Raw genomic sequence first — 15,418 nt, 5'->3', positions numbered from 1 at the left:
TTGCAAATACATTTTCACATGGGACCTAGAGATAAAATATTCTTGGTTGAGGGGGTTTGGTCCGAGAGGAGGTCAGTCTAATCCAGAGTTAGACCCACCTTTAGGGGAATTAGCAAAACTCTCCTATTTAAGAAAGCATTCCCTTAGTAACCTGAAAGATAGAGGAAGGAAATGAAGAGAATTAGCTCACATTCCAAACAAAGCTCCTATAGCAAGGAAGAGAGAAGAGCTGAAGACTCCATTAAATTCAGTGGGCACCTCTGTGCATATCTAATTTACCTAGGCAGTGTTTGGGTACTGTGTTGATGGTACTATAGACCAGTGGTTTTTCAAACTCTTGCCCGCATGCGCACACACACCCAGCTCCCATTGGTCAGGAGTGCAGAGCCTGTGCTTGGGGCGGAGACAGCGCATGGAGCCCCGTGGCCCCCCCGCCTAGGAGCCAGACCTGCTGCTGGCCATTTCCGGGGCGCAGCACGGTGTCAGAACAGGTAGGGACTAGCCTGCCTTAGCCGGGCAGCACCGCCGACGGGATTTTTAACAGCCCAGTGGGTGGTGCTGACCAGAGCTGCCACAACCCAGTCCCTTCCATTCCGCGACCCAGTTCTGGGTCACAACCCACAGTTTGAAAACCACTGCTATGGAAAACGCTAATATAGGTAGATACATCCAGGACTGCTGTGGATGTAGTTGCTGTATTCAGAGCTCCTTGAAAGCTGCTTCCAGAAACATACACATCAGAACAATTAATGGATTAAACTGTCTTTTGTCACTAAACTGATATTTAATGACTCTTGTTGCATTTTGCTGGGTTGAAAGAGAAACCAAGACCATGATGGCCTTTTGTTTTTCTGTATAAAGCTCTGTTACTGTGGTGCATAGAGGGATCTTTGCGAGTTTGGATATATGCAATAAATTGCAAGCCTTGAGAAGCATTTGAAGGTGTTTTATTCATTGGAAGTAAACGGGAGTTTTACCATTGACTTCAAATGGGAGCAAGTTTAGTCCTGCACTGAGTGTTTTTGTTCCAAAAAGGGGACGAAAGAAATATAAATTATCCTCACTTAATTAATATACCATTATCTTTGTAAATGTTGATTGCCTTAAAAAATCAGCTTAGCAGTTGTTGCAAATCAGCCTGCTGCTTATTTCTGTTGAACTTACTTAACACTCCTTTACGATATGTCTACACTGCAATTAAATACCTGTGGCTGGCCTGTGCCAGCTGACTCACGCTTGGGCTAAAGGGCTGTTTAACTGCAGTGCAGACGTTGGGGTTCTAATGTCATTTGCAGAATATATGCATAGGTGAACTTTGCTAATATACAACTCAGAAGCATTAGCCACTGTTTGATGTCCTTTACCAAGTGATGGAGAGAAATCTGTAATCTGCTGCTACTTTGGGTGGCATACTCTTTACAGGAACAGTGCATCTAGTACAATGAAGCCCTTATTTACTAACTATGAGCAGATGAAGGATGAAAAGGAAGAAGTGGAAATGAATTGGGTTTAGAAGAATGATACCTTAATTCTGACTAGAAGGCCCCACTCAGAATGATAGGATTGTTCAGTCTCCTTTGTTTGGAACCATTGGTGACTCTGCTGAGACTTCCCACAAGGCTTCTAAGTCGCAATGGTGACCTTCTGAGATATCTAAGATTCCATCTAAACTCTTTCTCTCACTTTCTGTAAAGGTGTTCACAACTCTTTTCTGTCATCACTAGCAGTTCGACCATTGTAGCACCAGTTAAGGGAAATCATGATCCTTGTCTGCAATGGTTCATTTTCCAAGAGGCTTAAGAAATATATTCAGTTCATCAAATAATTTCACATAGGCCACCAAACAGATGGTAACAACTCTGGTCACTTTTGTTGTGAGCTGAATTTGAGTTGATGAAATGAGTGAGACTCCATTTTCCATTGCCATTCCCTTGAGCCTTCCACTTCTAATTCAGAATCATCAGGCTTGGGCTTGTTCCACTGGTACCTCCTCCTTCTCTCTTCCACCTACTGCTTCAGCCACCTTATGCATAATCACAAATGTAGAGTGCAAGTTCTCTGGGACAGCAGCTGTCTTTTTCTTCTGTCCATCGGACCAGAAGCTAGCCTAATGAGACCCTGATCAGACTATAGGCTACTGTAATGTGAATAATAAATAATAAGGCAAAGATGTTCAGTACACCAGGGTCTATTTTCAAACCAAGTACTCAGTTCAAACACTGGTGTCCAAATAAGAAACACTAGCACTCTTTGAAAGAAATGCAGCCCATGCTGGTTTTACCATAATTATAATTGTTGCTAAAAAAACAAACACAAAATGGTGCACCCTGAGAACAACCCTGCCCGTCTCTGCTGCCCATCATGTTCTGCTGTTCTGGTGTTCCTTGTGAACTGAGAAGCCTTAACTGTTTCATCTTGTCTGATTTTAAATAGAAATTCTTTGCAAGGCAAACATGCTACTGATCATTATTAAATAGCAGCTTTAAACTGTAAACATCCCAAACCAGAAATACTCAGTCCTTTTAAGACCAAAATGCTTTACAAGTCTAATTGTTATAAACAGTAACTTCTGCCAACATTTCATAGATGTGACCTGTATTTTCCATAGGTTAGAGCAAGAGCTACTGACTGAGTATTGTGTTCAGTTTGGAGAAAGAGTGATACCTTTTATATAAATGAAAACAGCTGCTTTATAATACCATTAAAGTCCCTAACAGCTGTCAGCCATTGCTTTTTCACATTTTTTAAAATGTGTAAATTTGTAAAGTTACCAAAAGTAATTTACAACATAATCTTACTAATCTAGATCATTCCCACAGGAAGCAGATAGAACATAAATATAAAACCATCCATATCATATTTCAGTCTCCATCATAGAATCAAGTGAATTGTAGTTGCAAAGGCCTGTTTAGGTCATCTATTTCAATCCCCCAGCTAATGCAGGATTATTCCCTGCAGTAGATCTGACTAATTCACAATTTATTTAAGGTAGTTTATTGTTCTATAATTAGTTTTCTTTTCAAAGACAATTATTCAGTCACCTAGCTGAACTTTGAGAACAATTGTACAAAATGAAGTAGTCTGAAATAAGTGAGACACCCTTAATTTAGAAAAACAATAAAGCGTAAGATGCAGATAGTTGAATTATATCCCAAAATATGAATATTCTTTTACTTGTTCTTTCAATGATTTCTAACCTAGTGGTTCTAACACCAGTTTTAATGTGTGGGATCACTTCTAAAGCACACCTCTGAAAGTCTGCACACACATGTGTTCGATCTGCAACACCCACTGGAGAGAAGCCAAAACCCTAATATAAAGGTACTATTTGTGTAAAGAGCTACTTGTTATTGTCTGTCATGTGTCTAGCTCCCAGGGAAATGCTAGGATACAATAAAACTGAAGAATTTAATTTCAGGTTGTTCAATTATCTCACTATTTCTGTGGTATTTCACCTCTTCTGTTTGTAAATACTTGGTCTTGATGCTGTGCTGCTGTCTTCAATGTACCTTCTCCCTTCCTCCTTGGATGTTAAGGAGACTGGCCTTCTCTGAAGTGTTGTGATGGGGCTGAACAGTTAAGCTATGTCTACACTAGGCACCTTTTAGCCACACAGCTCGGCCGCTATCCCTGTGTTGATAAAAGGTGTGCAGTGTAGCTGCTATTTGTTGGCGGGAGAGAGCTCTCCCGCCAACAAAGAAAAAAAAGTCCACCTCCAGCAAGCAGCGGTAGCTTTGTTGGTAGGAGAGAGCTGTCCTCCCAACAAAGCGCTGTTCACACCGGCACTTTTCGTCTGTAAAACTTTCGTCATTCAGAGATGTGTGTTTTTTTTCACACCCCTGAACGACAAAAGTTTTACCAACGAAAGTCCAGTGTAGACAAAGCCTTTTGTGTCGCTGCCCTCTGAAAGGAGAAGAGAAGAAAACAGTTCAGATGGTGGTAGAAGAAAGCAGTAGCTGGCAGCAAAGAAACAGGAGAGGAACCACTCTCCTTAAAGGCTGCTATGCTACTATGGGATATTGGTGAGTTTTGCACTTAAAACAGAGATTCAACAGGTGTGAAAAATGCAACATATCCTCCCCAAAATTACACCACCTGCTCATTGAGTACATAATGAATTTTTTGAGCATTTAAAAGTAAATCTTAATTTTAATTCCTAAACTAATTAAAATGGGTCCTTTAAGAAATTTAATATCTACAGTCAGCCTCCCTGCCCTCCCTCCTCCCATGATTTCAGTAATAGGATAACACACATTCTTCACACTTTCCATATAGTTAGAACTCTCTGGAATTCTGTGCATTGGTTACATTTGACTAATTAAAAAAATTAATGATAATTTTTCATGTTATTCTTCATAACTGAATATTTCTCCTTCAGCAGAGGTTGAAGGCTACAATAAAATGTTCTGCTGCCAAGAATTTTGCGAAGAACTGCCTTCTTTCATAGTAGTTGCCATCTCCTTTTCTTCTCAAAGTACTCCTGGGGGAATTCTGCAACAAAAAGTTAAATTAAAAATTCGGCTTACTATATTTTCAAATTCTGCAAAATTCTGCACCTTTTGTCAAAATAACACAGTAGAATCACACCAATTTTAATTATTTTGGACATTTATTTCAAAATACCTATCAGCAAGTGTGTCTGTAACAATACAGACAACAAAAAGATTCAGAAGCTGTTTTTTGACAAATAGATTCCCTACTAGGCATATTAATAAGGAACTCTGAATAATAATTCATTTAAGCTTCAATATAGAACCATATCTCCCCCCCTCCCCCCGAAGCAGTGCAAAGGCTTGGGGGAGTCAGGGGTAATGGAGGAGCTGAAGGAGAGGGAAGTAATTGCTGGGAAGGAGTCTGGCTGTGAACTTGGAGGGTTCTTGGATATGGATGGGAAAAGTATGGAATGGTGGAGGGGCTTTTGGGGGGGAGGGATTGTTAGGGAGCTTCCCCCATGCAGACCCTGGATGACCGCTAGCCTCTCCCATTCAGTCAGGCACATCTGCCCTGTGCCCACGTGTCCCTACACCCCTACTCAGACACCCCCCTGTTACTATGTGTCCCTGCACCCCCTCCCCATCCCTATGTGTCTCTGTGCCCCCACTCAGCCGCTCCCTGTCTCCATGTGTCTCTGTGCCCCCACTCAGCCACCCTCTCTCCCTATGTAGCTCTGCACTCCTTCCCCCATCACCATGTGGCATGTACCTCCCTCCCCCTGTGGCCGTGCGCCTCCATTCCCATTCAGTCCCTGCAGTGAAGAGGGCAGGCTCTTTCTCTTCCCTAGCTGGCTGTGCGTGGCTGCTGTGTTCTAGGATGTTCACAGCATGCTCCGGTGGGCAAAAGGCGGAACTGCAGCAACATACCAGCAGAAGCTTTTTTTTTTTTTTTCGCACAAAAAAATAAACATATCCATGGCTCATTAATTATGAATGTGCAGTGGTGCAAAATTCCCCCAGGAGTCTCAAAGGGACTGAAGCCACAGTTGGTGGCCGTTTTGAAAGGGTATCTCTCACACTGGGACAGTATCTCCATCTGCTTACTGATTTGGGGGGATCACTATCTCCCCTGAGGGTAGTTGTGACTTCAGTCCTATTGAGACCAATGGGAAGTGGTGGACATTTTGACTGAGGGCAATTCTTTATGGCAAGATAAACTTTCAGTTATGAAAAATTATGACCAAAAATTACCATTAGTCCTAAATATCTTTTCCAAAGCTACCCATTGCATCAGATGTACTCAGCGGGTAGGCCTGGAGAGGGAGGGGCAAACTAGGGTGTTCACATGCAGGCACCCATTCTGGATGTGAAGTCATCAAGAGACGGAGACTCCACCACTTCTCTTGGTACTTTGTTTTAATAGTTAATCACCATCACCATTAAACACTTGTGCCTTATTTGAATTTGGCTTCAGCTTCCAGCTGTTGGTTCTTGTTATGCCTATAGCACATAACCCGTGTATGCATGTGCGCACATGGGGTAACACAGGAAGGTGAAGAGGCGGTGGGATTACGGGGTGGTGGTGCAGGAGAATGCTGGGAAGTACAAGAAGAAGGGAGAATTTGGAGGACAGGAGAGATCACACAATTATGATTAAGGCATTTTAGTGCTAGTAGACCTGGATTAGATTAAACTGAGTTTTAAAGATGTATTAGATTTTTTTCGTATTTTCCCCTTATTGTGACACTAAAGGACAGAGTCAAGGTTTCTGCTGAAGAAGAAACGTTCAGTTATGAAGAATAACGGGGAAAATGGCCATTAAACTTTAAAAAAAAATTTAAAAAATAAACTGTACAAGATTTCAGTGAGTTGTAACTACATGGGAACTCTGTACAGTCTATGACAGGGAAGTATAAGAACATAAGAATGGCCATACCGGGTCAGACCAAAGGTCCATCCAGCCCAGTATTCTATCTACCAACAGTGGCCAACGCCAGGTGCCCCAGAGGGAGAGAACCTAACAGGCAATGATCAAGTGATCTCTCTCCATCTTCACCCTCTGACAAACAGAGGCTAGGGACACCATTCCTTACCCATCCCAGCTAATAGGATTAATGGACTTAACCTCCATGAATTTATCTAGTTCTCTTTTAAACCCTGTTATAGTCCTAGCCTTCACAACTTCCTCAGGCAAGGAGTTCCACAGGTTGACTGTGCTGAGTGAAGAAGAACTTCCTTTTATTTGTTTTAAACCTGCTGCCAATTAATTTCATTTTGTGGCCCCTAGTTCTTAAATTATGGGAACAAGGAAATAACTTTTCCTTATTCACTTTTCCGCACCACTCATGATTTTATATACCTCTATCATATCCCCCCTTAGTCTCCTCTTTTCCAAACTGAAAAGTCCTAGCCTCTTTAATCTCTCCTCATATGGGACCTGTTCCAAACCCCCAATCATTTTAGTTGCCCTTTTCTGAACCTTTTCTAATGCCAGTATCTCTTTTTTGAGATGAGGGGACCACATCTGTACACCGTATTCAAGATGTAGGTGTACCATGGATTTATATAAGGGCAATAAGATATTCTCTGTCTTATTCTCTATCCAGTTTTTAATGACTCCTAACATCCCATTTGCTTTTTTGACTGCCGCTGCACACTGCGTGAACGTCTTCAGAGAACTATCCACGATGACTCCGAGATCTTTTTCCTGATTATTTGTAGCTAAATTAGCCCCCATCATATTGTATGTATAATTGGGGTTATTTTTTCCAATGTGTATTATTTTACATTTATCCACATTAAATTTCATTTGCCATTTTGTTGCCCAATGACTTAGTTTTGTGAGATCTTTTTGAAGTTCTTCACAGTCTGCTTTGGTCTTAACTATCTTGAGCAGTTTAGTATCATCTTCAAATTTTGCCACCTCACTGTTTACCCCTTTCTCCAGATCATTTATAATAAGTTGAATAGGATTGGTCCTAGGAGTAACCCTTGGGGAACACCACTAGTTACCCCTCTCCATTCTGAAAATTTACCATTTATTCCTACCCTTTGTTCCCTGTCTTTTAACCAGTTCTCAATCCGTGAAAGGATCTTCCCTCTTATCCCAAGACAACTTAATTTATGTAAGAGCCTTTGGTGAGGGACCTTGTCAAAGGCTTTCTGGAAATCTAAGTACACTACGTCCACTGGATCCCCCTTGTCCATGTGTTTGTTGACCCTTTCAAAGAACTCTAATCGATTAGTAAGACATGATTTCCCTTTACAGAAACCATGTTGACTTTTGCCCAACAATTTGTGTTCTTCTATGTGTCTAACAATTTTATTCTTTACTATTGTTTCAACTAATTTGCCCAGTACTGACGTTAGACTTACCGGTCTGTAATTGCCGGGATCACCTCTAGAGCCCTTTTTAAATATTGGCGTTACATTAGCTATCTTCCAGTCATTGGGTACAGAAGCTGATTTAAAGGACAGGTTACAAACCATAGTTAATAGTTCTGCAATTTCACATTTGAGTTCTTTCAGAACTCTTTTGAGTGAATGCCATCTGGTCCCGGTGACTTGTTACTGTTAAGTTTCTCAATTAATTCCAAAACCTCCTCTAATGACGCTTCAGTCTGTGACAATGCTTCAGATTTGTGATCTACAAAAGACGGCTCAGGTTTGGGAATCTCCCTAACATCCTCAGCTGTGAAGACTGAAGCAAAGAATTCATTTAGTTTCTCTGCAGTGACTTTATCATCTTTAAGTGCTCCTTTTGTATCTCAATCGTCCAGGGGCCCCACTGGTTGCTTAGTAGGCTTCCTGCTTCTGATGTACTTAAAAAAACATTTTATTACCTTTTGAGTTTTTGGCTAGCTGGTCTTCAAACTCCTTTTTGCCTTTTCTTACTACATTTTTACATTTAATTTGGCAGTTTTTTATGCTCCTTTCTATTTACCTCACTAAGATTTGACTTTCACTTTTTAAAGGATGCCTTTTTATCTCTCACTGCTCCTTTTACATGGTTGTTAAGCCATGTTGGCTCTTCTTTAGTTCTTTTACTGTGTTTTTTTAGTTTGGGGTATACATTTAAGTACATATAAAGGTGGTTTGAGTGCCCTAATTCTGTATTTCTGTGTCTTTACATATTTGAACTTTTGTTAAGGTTAGCCTTAACTGTAAATATCTTGGGTTCATATTGCTTTTGTTTTCGATGATTACAACATCCCTGTAAAGTATTTTACCCTAAATTACTGGTATGTACTCTCCATTTTAGAATAGTTTTTGTCTGGGAATACTGGACTTCAGTAATTCTCTTATTAGTTTTTGTTTGTCTAAAGGGGTGTTCACACTAGAGCAGACATGATTAAAAGAACATTAATAGGCATAGTTCTCTTGGTCAGTTGTTTTTCTGTATACCTCTGGCCACTCCTCCACTGAGGAGGTGTAGCACAGAAGTTGCAGGGAAGAAAGGGACAAAAAGGTGGTTTTCTGCCTCCCAGGGCAACTGAGCAGCCTAGAATCCCCAGGAACAATCAGAACTACTCTGCCCTCTGTCTTGGTCTCTCCCTTTCCCACAAACCCCTGATGCAGGGAGCTGTTTGTCAGTCCTGCGCATCTCCCACATGGGGGATTTCTCCCCTGGCTATATGTGGCTGTTTTATAGCTCCCTTGTGCTGCAAGAGCCCCCGTTCACACATGTTCCTAGCTCTCCAAAAGTCACCTTCGGTCCCTGCCAGAAGGTGCCTTTTTAAGATTAGCAAAATCCCTTCAGCCATTTTGGTGTTCTGAGAGTATAAATATATCTTTAATTGCTGGAGACAGAACCATAGTGGCAAGCTCTTCCAAGTAATTCCCTCTGTCTACCTGCATCATCTCTGTTTTGCTAGGGTTGTAACTTCAGCCAGCTCTTCCTCACCTGATCTCAGCCAGACACTGGGATGGCTAGGTGATGTTGCCGTGTGTTGTGAACAGCTAACAGTGAATAAAGATTTTGGGACAATTTGCTAGTAGAAAAGCAGATTTTATTAGCCCAGTACGTTGAATTTGGTGGGATTTTGTACACTAACCAGTTTTGCTGATCAGATTATCTGGGCTCATCTCTGAGATGAACATGAAACAGACACTATGAAATCTCCCATTTTCTGATTTTTCCATAGTGGTAGAAAAACTGTAATTGATATGGCATGTTCTAAATTCCGCTCTCAGCATTTGGATGGGGAGTTGTATTTACTGTACTGAACGAAGGTCCTCTCCGGGTACCTGAGGCCTTTGAATGGAACAACCTGCTTGGTGTATATTCCTCATATAGCCTGAATAACTATTTATGTGGCTAGATTAGCCTGTATTGCAATCCTGTTACATTTCCTTGTCTGTAATCAGGAGAAGAATACCTTTCTTGTTTTGTTTTTTTTATAATTCAGGTCAACAATCTGAAGATCTTTTGCTGATGTACCAAGATCACAACTAACCCCACAGTCTGAATTATGGGATACAAAGTGCCTAGATGAGAGCTACCCATTAGATGGGAAGAGTATGGGGTGGGTTTAGCATATGCTGGCTGAGGTGTTTACTCCCCTCCCAGTGGCAGTAAAAGAGGATTATCTTGACAATTTTTAAAATTTCATTACAATATAATGTTCTTACCATGAGCTCGTTATATTCGGGATGAAAGCATCATGAGTTTGTACGTTTCCCAGTTATATTTAAGACGCATACTGTTTACGTACGAAGAATTAAAGCCTGTAACAATACACAAGGACTTGCTGTCTGCTGCAGCAGCATTGCCGCATGCTTTATACCCCCCAGAAGAACAGCTCAGAGATGAACCATCTTTATTTATTTTAAGGGGCTTTTGACTAAATTCTTAATTTCACTGGCTGTCAAGGTAGTGTTAAGTAAAATGGGTTTGAACTGCTGTAGTTTTTGTGTACTGGACTAGATGTCAGAAACCTTTGCCATCACTGGAAATTCTGTCACTCTGGATTTACTGTCTGTTTCCCACAGCTGAATTCTTAAGCAGTGTGATTTAACACCTTGGCTCTCCATCAACCAGTTCTGGCATTTATTTGAATGCATTACACCACTGGTTTCCATAAACTATTTTACAATTGTTTCAAATAAATGACTGTTTATTTCCACAAAAGCCATCTGTATTTCTGTGGAGAGCGACAGATAACTATATGTAAAATTTGGTAATGTCACAGCAGTGCAAGTTAAGAAAAACAGATTGGCTTGAAAAATCTGATGTAAGTGCATAATATTAAAGGTTTGTTTTCATCCTTTAAATGTCTTTATTTAACAAATGATATCTGAATCTGCAACTATCAAAATCTTTATTCCGCTTAGGACGTGTTGAGGGGCTTTGTTTGAGATTTTTAACAAATAAACAGAGTTTAAGATGTTCTCATAGCAGCAGGATTTGGAATTGTATATAAACATTCTTCCTTTTAACCTATTTCCTCTCAAATTGTTTACATATTTTTCTTTTGTCCTGTTGCTGTTGCCAAGCACATTGTGAAATACTCACTCTTCTCTAATGTTCCAAGAAGTCTTCCCCAGTAGGCCTGTATTATTGCCTCTGCCCGTTCACTTTTCTTTTCTTTACATTCTGGGTTCAGTACTCAAGCTGGTATGCTGCAGTCACGTTCTTCACTTTAGTGGCCAAACCAAACGCTCACCTATATTTCTAGGGAGCCACACTTTAATGTAGACTCTCCAGAAGATGAAGTAATGCCTTAGTTTGCATAGCTGCCTCTCAGTATTGAATGAGTATCCAGACTAAGGCCAGTTCCATGCTACAACGTTCTGTCGACATAACTGTATCTGTCTGGGACCTGAAAAGACCCACCCCAGCTGACACAGCTATGCCGGCAGAACCAGAGTAGACATTGCTGTGCTGTCAGAAAAATGCCACTGTTGTTTGAGGAGGCGGCGGCGTTACTGTAACCTCAGGAAAAACTCCTTCTGTCCGCATACGCTGCGTCCACACTAGGGGGATCTGCTGGCAAAGCCGGACTGGTGCGGCTGGATCAACGGAGCCTGGGTAGTGTGGACTAGCCCTAAACTACTTCAGTTCTTCCACATGCTGTACACGTGCCAGCAGAGCGAAGGCTAGAATCCAGTGGCCTTCTACTTAGTGCAATTGATACATTTTGACAGATTATTTGAAAAGAGAGAAATACATAAACTCTCTCCTTTTTTATGACCTTGTAATAGCTATCACATATTTCCAGCAAATGTTTTCTATAGCAATAATAAAAAAAAGTGGTAACAAGAATAATAAATATAGATGCAGTTTAAACTCAAAAGAAATCACACTTTCAAAACCTAGGGTTGGAGCAATAAAGTTATAAATCATCTTTACTTGGAAAAGGAGAAAATTAAAATGCGGAAATACCTCCGACATCGACACTGAATGTTTATCAACTGGTTTTCTGTGAAGGCTCTGCTCCACTGCCCCGCCTGCTCCACACAGATCCATCCCTTGTCTCTTCCACAAAGCTAGAGCAGAGCTGTGATGTGGAGGAAAATGCCTCTTGTTCGCAACTGACCATCCACTGTCTGTCATGCATCCGTTGCTTTGGCCAGCAGGAGATGATTGCAAACTTTCAATTTCTCGTTGTTTTCATGAGTACTTGTAGCAGCACAAATACATACAGTACTTTAAAGAACACTGGAAATAATCCTCCTGCCTCAGGCACACTCTGTCTCCCTGGGGCAGTTATGACATGGATGCTAGGTGTGGAAAGGTTTGAGGGGGTTGCAGGGAAAGGCTTTGCAAAAGGAGGGGAAATGACTCACTCCGTGCAGAGCAGGTGGCTGATCCAAGTGTGGATGGCGACCATGAATGAAGGTGAAAAGCCTTGGGAATGGTGATGCTCTTACAAAGAGGTCCCTTACAGAAAAGTGGGGTTTTGCCCCACCAACAAAATACCCCACACTTCTACTTGGGTTTTCACTGTAATCAGAGAGGGTGTATTGGCCAAAACCCTCTTCTCTTTATTTCATCACTCCTGCTGTCGCAGAGCTCATGGGATGCTATCGGGAACCATGTCTTCACCTCGCAGGAGAGTTATTGCAGCAAGACAAGCAGCCAGCCATTCAGCTTTACTCTTTCCCCTACAGGATGGTGGGGTTCTTCCTTTTTCATTCCTATTTCCTACTGAGCTACAGTAGAGGATGAGTGGAGAGAGTGTGTTTCCCCTTGGAATGCAGAATTTAACACTTGCCTGGGGTACTATGCTGCAGTCCAAGGGGATTAGCACAGAAGAACTGGTTTATAGTTAGTATGTGTGGTCCACTGGCTCAGATACAGGACTAGGAATCAGGAGTCTTGGGGTTCTAGACCCAGTTGCCACTGACCTCAGCAGGCTTAATAAACACAATGGTAAAAACACAAAGTACTGTAGCATTGTCAACACTAAAGCTCCCACTAAGCTGAATTGGGAATATTTTTGTAGAATTCCCTAGTGGAGACAGCATTATAGCGGGCACTATGAGAAAGGGAAGCAGTTGTGTGTGGAAGCAGAGAGGGAAGCACACAGGGTGAGCTAGGGCTTGTATAGGGAGGTAGGGGGCAAGTCAAGGTATGCAAAGCCTTGGAAATAAGGATGAGGGCTTTGGGATGTCACAGGGATCACAAGGCACTGCGGGACCTTGAAGAAACATGGTTCCAGTACCGGGTGAGGAGAATGATTGTAGCTGAAGCAAGCTGGCTAACCTGGGGCTGCAGGGTGCATATGGGGAAGATCAGGGACAAGGGGGTTGCATTAGTCAAGGCAAGAACTGACAGGGACATAGACCAGGGGTGGGCAAACTGGCTCGTGAGCCACATGTGGCTCTTTTACTGTTAAAGTGCAACTCACAGAGCCCCCCATGCCCATTCTCCACCTACCAGACTGGGGGTGAGGTAAGGACCTCTGCCTTGCAGCGGGGTGGTGGGATAGGGGCTTCCGCCCAGTGGGGAGGAGGTTCTCAGGGCTTCAGCAGGAGTGGGACTGAAGCCCCAAACCCCAGCAGGCACCTACTGAGGGCTGAAGCCCTGAGCGCTGGCTCTCAAACTTCTGAAGATTGTTGTATAGGGCTCGGAGGTCAGTAAGTTTGGCCACCCCTGGCATAGACCAAGGCTTTGGTGATAGGAATAAATAAGGGGAATGTTGTAGAGAGAGAAGTTCACTTAGTTCTTCAGTGACATTTTAATCTAGTCTGACTCTTTATTTCTACCTGTCTTTAAATAGTTGAATTGCTATTTGGCAGCAGAATTGCAGCTCTCAGCATTCCATACAGATTGAAACACTGAGCTAAGTCTTCCCACAAGCTCCATTTTTATCCTTATTGTAACATTTATTTGTTTGCACACACAGCTGGGGTTGGTTTGGTTTTTGTTTAAACACTTTAAAAAAATAAATGTTTGAGTTTGTTTATTGTGCACATTCAACCCCGGACCAGAGTATTTTTCATTGCTGTTGAAAGTTAATGGGGGCAAAATTGCATTCCAAAACATTTGAACCTGAAGTAGCCATGGCTGAACTTAGTTGATCTCTGGTGATCGGTTCAATTTAGTTACGATTTTTAGCCATTAGGCTGGGCCTGAATGATGGTGATTTGGTTGAGGCCAAATGTCTGCAGAAAATTGGCTCTTTGATAAGAGCCCTGTTATCAGAGGGGGATACTTTCTCATTTACATTTAGATGAGTATTGATTATTTATTTACTCAGAGAAGTGAGATTCGTTCCCAATCTTATCTCTCTCGTCTCTGCTTGTCAGCAGAAAGAGAGATAAAGCTCCTGACATCAGACCAAGATAACGGTACTTTGTAGGAAAGATAAAAGTTGGAATGGGCCTTTTTCTAGTCTTGACTGAAAGGATAAGTTTTAAAAATTAGAACTGATGGGTCAGGCTTTCGAAACCCTTTCTGAAGGCTTTGCAGTTTCACTAGGCAGCAGGCATGGTTTGTTGTAATAGGCATCGCCTTTCTCCTTTTGTGAGGGAATTGTTTAATTCAATTTTACTCTGCGGTTCTCATCACCAAGGGTAAATTTTATATTGTGCCATAGGAAGCTAAAGAGTGACTTTGTTGTGTGTAATTTTTTTTAAAATTCCTAATGATCCTCCTGCCATTTGAAGAGGCAGCTGCCTCAATGTTTAACACAATAACATAGTACAGTACAAATCTTTCTAGCAGCCACACCGAGGGGCAAATAAGCATTTTAACTGGTGGGATTGTACATTATATAATTATATACATTTAAATGTTGCATGCAAGTTCGATGTCTGCAGTCAAGATGTTTAGAGTATTGTTTTGTAAATAAATAGTTCTGCCTTTGTGATGAAGTTAGTACAGTTGTTTGACAGTAATTGATCAGTGCGTGTGTTAAAATCATTGCTAAAAGTGAAGAGTTGCTCTGTCTGTGCTAGCTTTTGCAATTCTTTGTGTTTAGGCACTTGCTCATATTTGCAGGATATTTTGCCCAGCAGTGTGGTCCAAAAATTAAGAAGATCAGTGTGCCCAAGGCAACTTGTCTGCAATGTCTGCTGGAATAGGGGTTCAACCTTAGCACCTCCTCCAAGAGCTAAAGAGAGCTTAGCCTATGGGTATGTATTGTACCCTTGAATTAATCTCTTCTAGTCTTTGAATGAAAAATTATTTGCTTTCAGGTACAACTGCTTCATCTCTTCCCATTTTGGCTTAGTTCAGATCACACTCCTGGTTCATACGCACCTCACTCCTTTTTCATTGGATGTATTAGTATGCCAGGTTTGGTTGCTCCACAACTGCCCTGCTTGCCCTTTTTCTGTGTAATTCCCTTGGGGTATTTTGGTGAAATAACTGAACAGGGATGGGGCTTGGAGGGGCTCAGAGTTGTCTTCTGCCCACAGCAGTTTTTCTCCTAGCACCTGAACTCCTAGTTTGATGGTGGGATGTCACGGAAATGACCGGCTCTCCATCTTTGCCCATGTTAATGGTAGTGTGAGAAAATATACTGAACCACTGTATC

The 15,418-nt window shown here is 41.7% G+C and overlaps 1 protein-coding gene across 10 annotated transcripts in view; it reads left to right on the top strand.

Moving 5' to 3' along the window:
• MAPKAP1 (MAPK associated protein 1) overlaps positions 1–15,418 on the top strand; it is a 161,693-nt gene that overhangs the window by 105,917 nt on the left and 40,358 nt on the right. The window contains exon 8 of one of the 10 annotated variants that reach the window (XR_012155279.2): positions 14,881–15,014. The exons of the other annotated variants lie outside the window; for them this stretch is intronic. The gene's annotated coding sequence lies outside the window, so the exon portion shown is untranslated. The remainder of the gene's footprint in view (positions 1–14,880; positions 15,015–15,418) is intronic. 10 annotated transcript variants of the gene reach the window in all.

This window comes from Lepidochelys kempii, chromosome 16 (assembly GCF_965140285.1).
Source record: "Lepidochelys kempii isolate rLepKem1 chromosome 16, rLepKem1.hap1, whole genome shotgun sequence".
Taxonomy (NCBI): Eukaryota; Metazoa; Chordata; order Testudines; family Cheloniidae; genus Lepidochelys; species Lepidochelys kempii.
The sequence above is the reverse complement of the archived record's forward strand: the minus strand, read 5'-3'. Positions and strand labels throughout refer to the sequence as shown.